The following is a 14,503-nucleotide window of genomic DNA, read 5'->3' as shown; positions in this document are numbered from 1 at the left end:
AGGGCAGCAGCCTCATCCGTGGCCGAGGCAAAGCAGCGGGTGTGGGAGAAGTTCGGAGAAGACATGGAGAAGGACTTTCGGGCGGCACCAAAGTTGTTCTGGAAAACTGTCCGACACCTCAGGAGGGGGAAGCAGGGAACCATCCAAGCTGTGTACAGTAAGGATGGGACGTTGTTGACCTCAACTGATGGAGTGTTAGGGCGTTGGAAGGAGCACTTTGAGGAACTCCTGAACCCGACAACTCCGCCCTCTATGTTAGAGGCAGAGCTGGAGTATGACGGGGGATCAACACCAATCTCCCGGGGGGAGGTCACTGAGGTCGTCAAACAACTCCACCGTGGCAAAGCCCCGGGGGTGGATGAGATCCGCCCGGAAATGCTGAAGGCTCTGGGTGTTGAGGGACTGTCATGGTTGACACGTCTCATCAACGTTGCGTGGAAGTCGGAAACAGTACCGAAGGAGTGGCAGACCGGGGTGGTGGTTCCCCTTTTTAAAAAGGGGGATCAGAGGGTGTGTGCCAATTACAGAGGCATCACACTACTCAGCCTCCCCGGGAAAGTTTACTCCAAAGTACTCGAAAGGAGGGTCAGGCCGATTGTCGAACCTCAGATTGAGGAGGAACAATGCGGATTCCGTCCTGGTCGTGGAACGACGGATCAGTTTTTTACTCTCGCAAGGACCCTGGAGGGGGCCTGGGAGTACGCTAATCCGGTCTACATGTGTTTTGTAGACTTGGAGAAGGCGTATGACCGAGTTCCCAGGGAGTTACTGTGGGAGGTGCTGCGGGAGTATGGGGTGAGGGGGTCTCTACTCAGGGCCATCCAATCTCTGTACTCCCAAAGCGAGAGCTGTGTCCGGGTCCTCGGCAGTAAGTCGGACCCATTTCCGGTGAGGGTTGGCCTCCGCCAGGGCTGCGCTTTGTCACCAATCCTGTTTGTAATATACATGGATCGGATTTCGAGGCCTAGTCGTGGGGGAGGGGGTCTGCAGTTCGGTGGACTAAGGATTGCACCACTGCTTTTTGCAGATGATGTGGTTCTAATGGCTTCATCGGTCTGCGACCTTCAGCACTCACTGGATCGGTTCGCAACCGAGTGTGAAGCGGCTGGGATGAGGATCAGCACCTCCAAACCTGAGGCCATGGTTCTCAGCAGGAAACCGATGGACTGTCCACTCCAAGTAGGGAATGAGTCCTTACCCCAAGTGAAGGAGTTCAAGTATCTCGGGGTCTTGTTCTCGAGTGAGGGAACAATGGAGCGTGAGATGGGCCGGAGAATCGGAGCAGCGGGAGCGGTACTGCAGTCACTTTACCGCACCGTTGTGACGAAAAGGGAGCTGAGCCAGAAGGCAAAGCTCTCTGTCTACCGGGCCATCTTCGTTCCTACCCTCACCTATGGTCATGAAGGATGGGTCATGACCGAAAGAACGAGATCGCGGATACAAGCGGCCGAGATGGGTTTCCTCCGCCGGGTGGCTGGTGTCTCCCTTAGGGATAAGGTGAGAAGTTCGGTCATCAGGGAGGGACTCGGAGTTGAGCCGCTCCTCCTTCGCGTCGAAAGGAGCCAGTTGAGGTGGTTCGGGCACCTAGTTAGGATGCCACCTGGGCGCCTCCCTAGGGAGGTGTTCCAGGCACGTCCAGCTGGGAAGAGACCAAGGGGTAGACCTAGGACCAGGTGGAGGGATTATATCTCTTCGCTGGCCTGGGAGCGCCTTGGGATCCCCCAGTCAGAGCTGGTTGATGTCGCCAGGGGAAATAAATGTTGGGGCTCTCTGCTGGAACTGCTACCCCCGCGACCCTACCACGGATAAGCGGGAGAAGATGGATGGATGGATTACTTTTTTCCATTTTTTTTTTTTAATTTACTATCTTTTATGAATATATATCTGGTTGTTAGGGATGCTCCGATCGCCAATTTCGGGGCTGATCGCCGGAATCAGTATCGGCCGATACCGATCGCCGATCCGATCGAGTGGGTGGGGCCAAAATGGAAGATTTAAACATCACTTTAAATCTTCCATTTAAAGTGATGTTTAAACTCAGTTAATGGGGCTCATTCACTGGAGCTTCCACAAACAACAATCAACTTAATTATTACATTGAAATGATGTACATTATTCAAGTTTACATTCACTTTGGATAATAACACGGGAGAAATTAGCGGAAGCGCTCTCTTTTCCTCTCTCCCTCTCTCCCCTCTCCCCCCCTCTCTCTCTCTCCTGACAGCCTGTCAGTATCTCATGCAGCTCACTGATCTAGTAATAAGTGACCCGACAGTGAAGAATACATATATTTATAATAACTAGTTTAGCTTGTTCCAGAGGTAGATAAAATAGCTAAGTGTGTTAGGTCTAACTCTTGTGTGTTTCGTCCCACTTACCGGTCCGGCGGGCGGAGCTGCAGGATTTCTGCTTCACACACACGTTGCATACCGCTATTTTACTGTCTTTTTCGGACACCTTAAAATAATGCCAGACCGGTGAAGCCATTTTGGCGAGCTTGTTTTGCCGCACACAGAGAAAAGTGTCATGTATTTTACGTCATGCGATCGGCATGTTTAGAGAGCACCGATAGATCGGTAGAGAGTGAGTATCGGCCGATATCGATCAGTGACCGATCGATCGGAATATCCCTACTGGTTGTATATATTGCTCATTTTCCATAAAAGAAACATGTATTTGAGTTTGTGTTTTATTTGAGTTTGATGCGTACAAATACTGTACTGTATATGATGATTGTTGAAAATGCACTTTTACCATAAAAGGCCAGCTCGACCAGTTGGTAGAGGCTCATAAAAACAAAATTTGTTTGTGGTTATTTGTGGCCCATTTGATAAAAAAATGCAAAAAATATATGTTTTGGTCTGGCAGTTAAAGGGATACGAGAGGAACTTGAGAATACTTTTTAAATGTAAGATAATACAGTCTAACATCCTTTCATTTCTGACTGTATATTTACAGAAATATATTAGGGTTACATCAGTGGCGGCTGGTGCATTTTTCTCCAGGGGGGGCTCTGTCATTGGACAGCTGTGTTTACTTTCCTAAACATGGCGCATAGCTTTTCTTTCTGCAAAGAAGATACAAGGCACTTAATGATCTCATACATGCAAGTGTAACATAAACAGATTAACACATAGGACCGCTAAGTGTAAACAAGGTAAATATAGCTAATGCTAGCTGTGCAATAAGCATGTAAACAGGCTAGTATGGCTAATGCTAGCATGTATGCTAACGCTATCGTGTACAGGGCTGTCAAACTCAAATACACAGTGGGCCAAAATTAAAAAATCGGTACTAGTCGAGGGCCAGACTGGTTCAATGTTTATTGCAGAACTTATTGAAATGAACGTATTGCACATATTAAACCTGGAACTAACAAAGTTTAAATGATTGCCTATAAACACAACATTAAACATTAAATAATCAGTTGCCTTCATTTCTTATGGCTCTATCTGCAGCTTTTCCGGAGTCATTTGTTATGATTACATTTTCCCACAGGCCAATAACAGTTTCCAAAAAACTATTTCCCTCAAAGAAAAAACCAAACATGCCCTGTTGTCGCAAGAATAAAAGTGCAAAAGGAAACATCCATTGAAACTCAGTGTGCTGCTCTGTGATGAGTTCAGATACTTGGCATCTCATCTTGGGTGCAAGTTCATCAATGTTTGGGGTCAGGCTCTGAGCGGAGGAAATCCTCAGGATTGAGTGAAGGTGTGCGTGCAATATACCGGCGGGCCGGATCTAATAGTAATTAGAAATTATCCTGCGGGCCGAAATTAATGTGTGGATGCTAATGCTAGCTTGAATGCTAACGCAAATGCTTTAAGTCACTCATATCTGTCTGGATCCATGCTGGGTCTAGTCCATAGACTGGTCTGATCCTGACGTTTGAAAAAGGAAGCAGGGAAAGCAAAATATAGCACTGGTGTTGCTATATATATAACCAGGTCCTTGAAAAAGAGCATGTATTGCCTTCCTCTGTCCTTAACTCCTGCAGCAGGCTGATCAGGTCCGAGCTCTTTTACTTTCAGCTTTCCCTCCAGTGTCCTCCTCTCAAAGAGTGTTTCTTTAAATGATTAAACATAATTTTCCTTCTCCATATTCACTATCTAGTTTTGTTTACACTCCGTCTCCGTCTAACTCACTCAAAGAAATGATATGTTAGATTTACGTCAACCGGTTGCACGTAACAAGGCTAAGTAAATAGGAAACAGACTAGTAAACTAATATTTAATTCTTGCATTTAAGTAAATCTTACCAAAGCATCTCAATTAAATGCTACATCATACAGTTATGTTGAATTTACTTAAATTGTTGTTTTTACTTAACACAATTAGGTTATAATTACTTAAGACAAATTAGTTCCATTTATGTTGTAGGATTGTGTTTTTTGCACTTACCATCATGTAATCCAAATTGTTTATAAGTAATTCAAATGACTACAACTCAGTATTTTTAATTCCTCACTTTATTTAACATTTTCATTTTAGACACAACAACAAAACACTTAACTCTAACAGCCTTTTGGTGGTAGGTACATAAATATTAACATTTTGAAACTCTTTGCCTAAAAACAGCTGCTGAATTTAACAGTGATGAGAAGCCTTTTATACACATGAACAGGTAACAAGTAACTTCAGCAGTTAAGAAGGCCCAGCAGCGACTACACTTCCTGAGGGTGATTCGGAGGAACAGACTGAACAAGAAGCTGCTGGTGTCCTTCTACCAGGCGACCATCGAGAGCGTGCTGTCATACTCCATCTCTGTGTGGTATGCTGGCTGTTAAGCTGCGGACAAGAAAGCCCTGCTGATTTTTTTAACTATGTATTCCCCCCGTATGATTGCTGTCCTTGGGATTACTCTTGTAATCGGTTTTTCAGAACCTGCACCTTGGTTGACAGTCTGTTGCCATCCAACCCCATCAAAACTTTTTGAATGAATTCAAATGTTTGTTTAATTTCCTTGGGGTAGTTCAGATTGAGGCTGTAAATCAGTCCAAGCAGTACTGCCCATCCATTTGCCAAGTACTTCAGATCTCGCAGCACTCCAACACCCTCGATAATGACGCCAACATCCACAAGTGGTTCCATGGGCTCTGCTCCTTCGTGTTTCACAAGATAGAGTCCCAATACCATTGGCTTCATTGGTGTCATTGCAAGTTCAACATCCTTAAGTGGGATTAGAACATAGTATACATCAGTATGAGAACTAGCCCTGACACACAAATCCTTTTGTTGGATCCATTGTAAATAAATACATGTAGTTGTAAATGTACATGAACAATATAACCAAAGTAGCAGCAAATACTTTGAATAAAAAACAAATTCAATGATTTAAGTAGTTATTTTTGTCAACAGCTTAGATATGTCCTACTACTTAGCCAATCATGTTAAATGTGTTGGAGCCCTAGAAAATATAAGTGCAAGATTTTACTTGCACGACAAAGGGAGGTCACTATGTCGCGGAAGCACATAAAACCTATACTGTTTGCACAACGACTTTAACCGGCATTAGTAACTGCACACAAAAATGCAAATATATTTAACAATCCGGATTCAAAACTTGATATATGTTCATTTAATTCATTTTCTGTTTTAACAGTTTGTTTTGACAATTACTACCTGTATATAATTTAAACTCCTGAATTTTCCCACGCGATTAATAATAAAAGGTACATCTTATTTTAAATAAACAAAGGATTTAAAAACTAGATATTTCATGCAGTTGATTTATACATGGGAAATGATATTATCATGGATTATTGTGTTATGATTTACCTAAATCAAAGTTAATAATGATGTGTTTGGCTATGTTTCAACTTACCAAATATTCCTTTATGAAGCTCTCGGAACTTTCATTCGGGTAAACGCAGAGCGCTTTAAGGACACAGTCCCGTCGTGTTTCAACTGTGGGATCCTGAGGGACAAACACATTTTCAAAATCTTCACACAAGAATACTGATTATGCTTGTGTGCTGATTTTTGGAAAGTCAAAGAAAGGGGGTCAGAGAGGTTAAAATATATTTATATGAGAGGGACAACAAGAGAGAGATAAAGAGAATATGGTGTTGCAGTGCCCAAACTACACCATTTTATACAACTACATACCTTGTCCATGGCTGCCATGATCAGGCCCAAATTGCGTCCTGCTGTTCCCCCCTTCTTTATGAAAACCTTTATCAGCTGAGACGAATGGTGATCCAGTTGAGACATGAAGGTAGGCAGCAGCGGAACGGTGGTGATGCGGGTGAATTCTGCGTTTACCTGCAACACATTGTGATGCAGGTTAAAATGTTTTGTTTAAAGCTGTTGCATCTATAATAATATCCATCAAGTGTCATAGCAGTAAGGACAGGAGTTCATCTACCGGTGTAAACCAAACAAAGAATTTCAGCTGAGGTTCTTCTCTTATACATGTGCATCTATTAAAATATTTAAAAAATCACCTCGCTCTCTGAAAACAGAGCTGGCCATCTCTCTCCGAACTCTGTGATGAATGGCATATCCTGAAGGATTTCCTGTCGTCTATAGGAAAATGTTTTTTCCATTTTAGTTTTGATCAGCTGACTGTTCTTCTTCTTCACCTCGATTAAAAGTGCTTGTCTTTCTTCTTCAAGGCTGTCTTTGGTTTCGCCTACAGGATAATCAGGACAGTAATTGACCTCAGCTTTCCGTGGCTTCTTCACCTGGTTTGGACCTTGGCTTTTACCACGCTTTTCTTTCATAGCATTTATGCTCAACTCTGTGCAGCCAATATTCCGCAGTCTGGTCCGGTAGTTGGCCATTTTGTATTTTAGGCTTATTTTCCACCTGTAGTAACCAGACGCAGATCCTTGCTCCTTTAAACAAGAATGCTGTTTTTTCAGAGCCAGGGCCACATCATCAAAGTCTGCACTTGATGGATACACTTTGAACTTGATCATTTCTGATGCCAAACCATCTAGAATATCAGACTTTAGTTTGGTGCTTGGAGACAGGAGAGTGCCAGAGTTGTGAAAAGCATGACTGGCCATCTCTAGCTGAACCTCTACCTCATAATTGAACTGAGGTATCGGAAAGATGTTGCGCCATGGCTGTGATTTAAGGAATGACCCTGAGGCCCAATTCAGGGGAGGACAATATTTCTGTCTGCTACTGATTCTAATGCTCGAAGATAAGCAGTATGGTGTGGGTCAATGTCAGTGCCTGAGCTATTTGGTAGGTAAATTACCTTAACTGTGCTTTTGTCTCTGATTTCCGAAGTACACGTCAAGTTCATGAATTTATTATAAAATTCAATGTCTTTGTACTGCAATCTGACTTGTTCTGTCAAGCCAAAGTGTCTTTGTATATCACCTTGTAATTCCTCTAACGAAGCTGGTATTCCAGTGGGAAGAGTCAATTTGGCTGTGTTGTCTTGTCCAAGAATGACTCTTAAGGTTGCCGCCATCTTGTATTCAATCTGAAAATACAAAAAGATGAACAACTGTCTTAGAATTGAGGTTAAAAATTAGGAGTCTTGTGCACACTAATTGCTCATGCAATAACTAGCAATACATCAATGTATTCATACAATTAATTAGTCCCCAAACACGTTAAGTTGCCCTGCAAACATGTACTTTTCTTCTTGTTACTACAGTTAAAAGTTGGATCTTCACTGTACAGAATAATGTATATGCAGAGTTTCAGATTAGGAAATCAACATTTGCAGAACTGTTGATAATACTTTCTTGATTATTGATAAATGTACCACCACATGATCCATGAACAACTATCATGCCCTTTTTGTAGTTAATCCCATTAATGGTGACACTATGAGAAAGATTTAAAGCTGTGACTTCAGGGTACTTCTGAGTAAGAACATGCACAACATCCTCATGTAGGACATCAATGGGGACCTTTGAGACTTTTGAAACCTCCAAGGAAGACTTTTCATTGTCAGGTTTGAGCATATTGTAGCCCACCATAAGCTGATGTTTACTTGCCAATGAAAAAGGTATGTTTCTGAAGTTCTTTGTGTGTCTAACAATCTGCTTAAAAAAAGCTATGTTTCGCTTCAAATCGCATGGTCCACAATGCTACAAGTAGGCCAAAACATTTGATCATTTCTGGATAATGTTCCAGAAAATGATGTTTTGGCAGCAACCTTGCACCGGGAAAGACTTTCTGATAACGTTGTCGGTGTTGAGATTTTGCACTCCAAATACGCAATAGACTCTGCAGTATGACTGGGAGCAACAACTAGTTCCACAATATCCTTCAAATCCAAAATCACCTGCCATGCAGGTTCATCATTAGGAACAAGTTTTCCAACCATCAAAGGAAGTAATCTAAGGAGACACCAGTTTTCGTGGGCATTGCCTCCTATTGTTTATTTCTGCTGGAAGGTTTTTGGTAACAAATGAGGGCGGTTTGTCTCGTCACCCCACTTGTAGGGAAACAATCTAATAAGATTATTGACTTGCTCAAGAGTGAAAAACTTCTTAGAAAGAAGCACAGCAATGCACCTTGCTAGTTCAACCGGAACTATGCCCTCAAAAAGGTCGTGCATAATGTCTGGGGGATAACCACTAATGACATTGAAATGAGAAAGACTGTCAGTCAAAACACAAGCCCTTTTAACACCACAGCAGTTTACTCCTTTTTCCTGAGCTGTTGTGACGTGAAGCTGATGTGTTTCTTTGTTTCTGCGCTGAAATGCTTCTGTTCTTACTTCTAGTGCCTGACTGTCTGAACGCTGACCTGTACAAAATCGACAGAAATAGTTACCTGAAAAACTCTCTATAAACCCAGCTAGCCCGTGAGCCCCAAGATTATCAGCAAGAACACAATGAACTGTGCCTTTTATGAAAGACCCCAGTTGTGGTATAAACAACCCTTGCTGTTCCAAGATCACTAGATCATGCAAAAGAGGCTCAAATATTTTCTCATAACCAAATTCTTTGACATAGTCACTTTTGCACAGCAATGTGAGGTAAATTGAGGACAAGGATGAGCAATTGCCTGGATGTAAATTACCTAAAACCCAGTAAACTGCACAAAGTTTGTGTTTCCTCCGTGACGTTCCCAAAGGATTACAGACTTCAAAGTCATCTACATAAAGGCACAGGGAGATTCTTAAATCTTCACCTGAAAGAAACGGATTGTTTTTGTAATGTTCACCATCCCGAAAAGACAAATACTGCTGTTGATTTAAAGAGCGGGCTCTGTGATTATGAACAATCTTATCAACTACATCATTACGACTGAGCAGTTGTTGTAGAGACTGAAGTAAGGGAACATATTGGAATGTTTTTTTGGACCTTGCATCAAGTACATATTCAACAGGTTCCACAACCTTAAAGTTCTCTTTGTAGAATTGTTTATACAGTATACAAAAACTGTAATGACAGTATTTGTATACTGTCATTACAAATTAAAATGTGTATATTGCACTGTTTTAACATGTATGACTTATCCTATACAATGAATCACCCTATTATATCAATCCTACTTTAATATTTACTTTGTTTTTTGATCAAACACACACAATATGATATTTATAAATTCTAAGTTTTCTTAGAATTAGAAATTAAATGTCTAATTCACCCGAAAAAAACACGTTTTTGGGTGAATTCTGTGTCTATTTAAGGGCTGTCCTTTGGAGTCGACGGTCTGATTTTCAAGACCCGCTCCCGCCCCGCACCCGCGACGTGCAATACCGAACCCGCCCCGCAACCCGCACATATTGCCAATTAGTTCCGCAACCCGACCCGACCCGTCGGCACAAGATCCGCGACCCGACCCGAACCCGCATAGCCTATATATGAGCAGTGAAAACGTGCAATTATTAACACACGCAGTTGCATATTTGTCTCAAAAAGCGTGGGATGTTGGTTATTTTCTCCATCTAGGAACCAAAAGCCTCCCAGACGCTGGGTTTCGCTCTTGAGGAAGTGTTATTGAAAATGCTGTATTCTCCGCTAGAGAGCTTCACCTCAGCCATTTCGAATGTGGCGCGCACAGCAGCAGATTGATGCGCTGCAGAGGTTATGATTATGCACGGTCACGCGGGGGAGAGGTCTGAGGATTTAAACATTAAACTAAATTATCATTATTTCAATATATTTATTATGCAACACCCGCGACCCGACCCGCATCATCTTTGTTTTACCCAGAACCGAACCCGGAAAAAAGCGTTTGGAAAAATACCACCCGTGAATCACCTTTTTTGCGGGTCACCCGTCGGGTACCCGCGGGTACCCGACCCGATGCAGGACTCGACCGTCACACTGGCGTGATCAGATCACATGACCTGTTCAAGCCAGTGCCGCATAAAAACATTAGTCCGGACAACATTGCCATGTGTTTCCGTCGAAAGTGCTGGCTTAAAACTATATGCCAGTCTTTGTTTCATTCAAAAAGACCCAGTAAACACGGAGATACGATTATATAAAGTTAATACAAATATTATTTTTTTGCGTGCGAAAAAGTATGAAAAATGGAAGCACATATTTTAATATATTCGCCTTTTTTTAATCATTTTACGAAACGGAAAATACTGGAAACTGTAGATCCTGCTCAACAGGATGTATTTACCAGGGAGGGGGTTTGGTAATGTCACGTTTTTATGTGATTGACATTTTTTATCTCAAAATGAAAAAAATAACTATAATCAAAAACCAGGGTCTCAAATCTTTAAATCAAGCACATTTAAAAAAAATAAAGAGGGAAAAAACGTGTGGAATTGTTGGTCATGAGGTAAAAGTTAAGCTAACATTACTAATTATAACCACATCAAGCTAAAATCATTAAAAAAACATAACAATTGAGACTTCTACAGACAAATCTTGAAATGTCACCTCTTTTGTGACATATTCTAACACTTTTAAGTGCAAGGGAACATGATTTAAAAAGTGAACGTTAAGCTAGCTGTTAGCTAGGCTGCACCGCTTTTAAAATATATCATCAAAGTATACAGTTGGTAGCAGGGAAATCAAAAATAGTAAAATACACATCAACTTTTGTATTTCAGGGACCGTTTGTGTTTAATATATGTTAATATTTAAGAAACTTACCATAAAATAGCAGGATGGCACAGGAAAGTGATAATCCAAAGTGTCATCCAAATCTCAGAGTCACAGAATCCAAATGACGCAAGTCCCCGGTCGTACAGCGCATGTGCTGAGAAAGTACGGCAAGCACTTTGGGACAATCAGCGCGTTTTAAATAACTTTACCATTTAAATACAACACAACATGGTAATGTAATCCCAACACTTTGAACTTTTACATAAATACAATTAAAGTCTCTTGATTTAATTGTAAAAAGTGCATTTACTTAGTAGTTTCAACATAGAAAAAGCAATTAATGCAAACAACATGCATATTTCATTTCTCATTCAAACGTCAATCACTCACTCTGGCTCCTGCTGCCCCCTAGTTGTTGGCGGTGTCAACAGCTGCTTTTGGCGCAGTTTGGTGCGCCCCGAGCAGCTCCTATCACTTGCATTGAAGGGGTGCGGACTGTGCATGCACCACTTATAACGACAGTCAATGGCTTTCTTTCACATACTTAAAAAAACAAATATTCATTAACCTACCTGTGAATGTCCACGTGCACACACACATGCACATAATGTGGCTGCAGCTGATGCTGATGAAGCAGCCTTTGCGCTGAGGCAGATGATGGATGGAAGGGACTTGATGACTGTGTTGGGTGGCTGCTCCCTCCCTCACCCCTCCTCCCCCACACAGTATCTCTCTGTCCCTTCCTCCCGTCACACCCGTGTCCAGACCCCCCCCCCCCAACCCCCTGTACTCCAGCGATGAGTGATGGAGGGAGGATCCGCCCTGCCTCCGCTCTTCCTCCCTGCCATTCAGGGGTGTCAGCATCTCTTGGAGTTAGGACCTACGTACAATTTATGGAGGCGCTGTGGGACAGATGAAGGGAAGACTTAGGGAGATGGATAAAGAGGGGAAGAAATGCGGACACTTGAGAGAGATGGGGGGACAGAAAGAGAGGAAGCTGAAATTATGGGACATCATTGGAATGTGTTTAATATGAATACAACCAGGGTTGGTAGGGTGACTTACCAAATCACCTGCATCACTAACCTAATCAAAGTATCAAAATATAAAAGTAGCCTGAATAGTTTTGAATTAGCTTAATATTAAATGCATTGCCAATAAATGTTAAAAGTGATATCTTTAACATGTCTTTAACTTAAAAAGAACAGATTATGCTAATGTTATGCTTTAATATGTTCATACTGCCACCTCTTTTCACCCTCTGTCGGATACCAGAGCCCAGTCTGCTCTGATTGGTTAGCTGCCCGGCTGTGTTGTGATTGGTCAACCACTTATAGATGTGTCGGAAATATTCTGCACCTTAGCCTATCACGTACAATGTGTTAGAGTGCTATCCAATAGGGGCACACGTGTTACATAATTATGTCACTTTGTTACATAAGTAAACAAAAGAGTCCAATCGAGGTGTTTCAGGGAGGGGGGGGGGCACTCTGTGGGAGAGAAACTTGCACCTTGCATTTGCAGACTATACTTTACATGAACAGAAATCTATAGAACACACTATAGGAAATGGAAAAGCGTAAAAGGGCCTCTTTAAGTGTTTTATGTAAGACAACAGAAAGTAAGCCTAGAAAAAAAGAAACCAAGATTTAAAAACGTCCCACCAGAGAAATATTCTTTCAACTAAATGCCACAAGGATAAAATGGAAATCAAGCTATGGTTTTATCGACACTCGTTTCACTTCTTAGACTTGTGAAGAGTTGTAATGTGTATCAACGTGTATCATTCGTAATATAGTGTTCTTTATATTAAAATGTAGTATAACGTGACGTCGTAATTCTGCTATTTCTACAATTCTTTATGAAATGTACCAGCAATCTGATTACTTCTAATATGATTTCAGTTGTTGTGTCATGTTATCCCGTTTTCCTTTACTTCCCAAGCCTGAGTACGATTTATACCCAGCATTTTAAAATTATAATCCCCCATCCGATCTCTAAAGCCACAGTTTGAATCCAAAACGTTTCCATCATGAGCAAAGCCTCATAGGAGCCTTCATGTCAAAGACCACTGATGTTGCGGTGGCGGCAGAAAGTGACAACCGATTAAACCGTGCAAGATGGTTATTAGGATTAGCACAGAGCAATTAAATGTTAATGATATAATGAATAATGAGCCCCCACTCGTTCTCATTAGCAAACAGTTGTTAATTGTATACAACGGCACTACTGGCTGAAGCAGAGAGGGGATGAGGGAGAGAAAAGGAAAAAAGGGGAAACAATTGAGGTAGGAAAAGCACAATAGGTGTAATATCACCACTTAATTGCAGGGCTTTTAGCTGCACCGCGCCCAGGCTCTGGAACTCTCTGCCTCCACACATCAAACAGTCTGACTCCATCACGACATTCAAATCCCACCTGTTTAAACTGGCCTACTCACTCTAAAACACATTCAACCTGCTATCACAGATCCTCCTCTCACTCCGTCACTCCACACTCTTGTCTTGCCTGGTTTATGCTTTTATGCTGCTGTCTTGCCTTGTCGGTTCGATTAATTTGTGTTCCGTTTTTGTTTTAGCTGTTTTAACTTTTAAATGCACTGTAAGGCGACCTTGGGTGTCCTGAAAGGCGCCTCGAAATAAAACGTATTATTATTATTATTATTAATTGCGATTTTTGGATTAGGACACATGATGGACACCTCAATCTGAGTCCAAAGTGGAACAGGCCAGCCTCGATGTACTGCCTGATGCTTTGTATAGTCCCAGCTCTGCAGCTGCTCGGGGAGCACAAAACCTCTCATTTCCTGAAAACGCCCAGAAATCTGAGACAGCGGCGATAATAAAAGTAGTCTTCTCAAAAACAGGATTTTAATAGAGGATTAGGGCCTGTTTCTTAGAAGCGAGGAGTACTCGTTTTTTTGTGTATGTGAATAACACATTTATTTATTTCATTTCCTCAGGAGGAGGTTTCTGCCGTATAACCAGAGCGCCCCCATGAGGCGGAGGCCGAGACTCCCTGTCTGTCCAGAGGGATAAGCATCACTTCGGGGACCTGGCGGCAGTGCACTGGAGTAGATTAAGAGGGGAAATTATTTATAAATTTCCCTTCAATTATTTATCGAGCAATCCCTCCCAGTGTTTACTCAGGGGTTATTAAATATTACGCTGCTAAGCTTCTTAAAAAGCCAGAATCGTCAGAGGACATCCCGGGATACTTTTAATTCTGAGCTTTCCAGAACCGCCGTTCAGAATGCAATTAAAGGAGCTCAATCAATTTTCTCACAATTTTTCCTTTTGCTTCAGCAGGAAAAAATGTGCAGCCCAAACACAGTGTGGGGAACTATGTACACAGACACTGCCAGGCCCGAGAGGTAATGGAATAACTGCGACTCAGCTAATCCGATATGTCTCTCGTCCTCCATCTCCAGCAACTGTCTGCCGCTCTCTATCTCCCTCCCTCAGAACATTGAGGGACAGACCTCTGTCTGCTGGCTCGGGAGACCGTCAATAGTTT

The sequence above is a fragment of the Pseudochaenichthys georgianus genome, chromosome 1 (genome assembly GCF_902827115.2).
Source record: "Pseudochaenichthys georgianus chromosome 1, fPseGeo1.2, whole genome shotgun sequence".
Taxonomy (NCBI): domain Eukaryota; kingdom Metazoa; phylum Chordata; class Actinopteri; order Perciformes; family Channichthyidae; genus Pseudochaenichthys; species Pseudochaenichthys georgianus.
Note: the sequence above shows the minus strand (reverse complement) of the source record.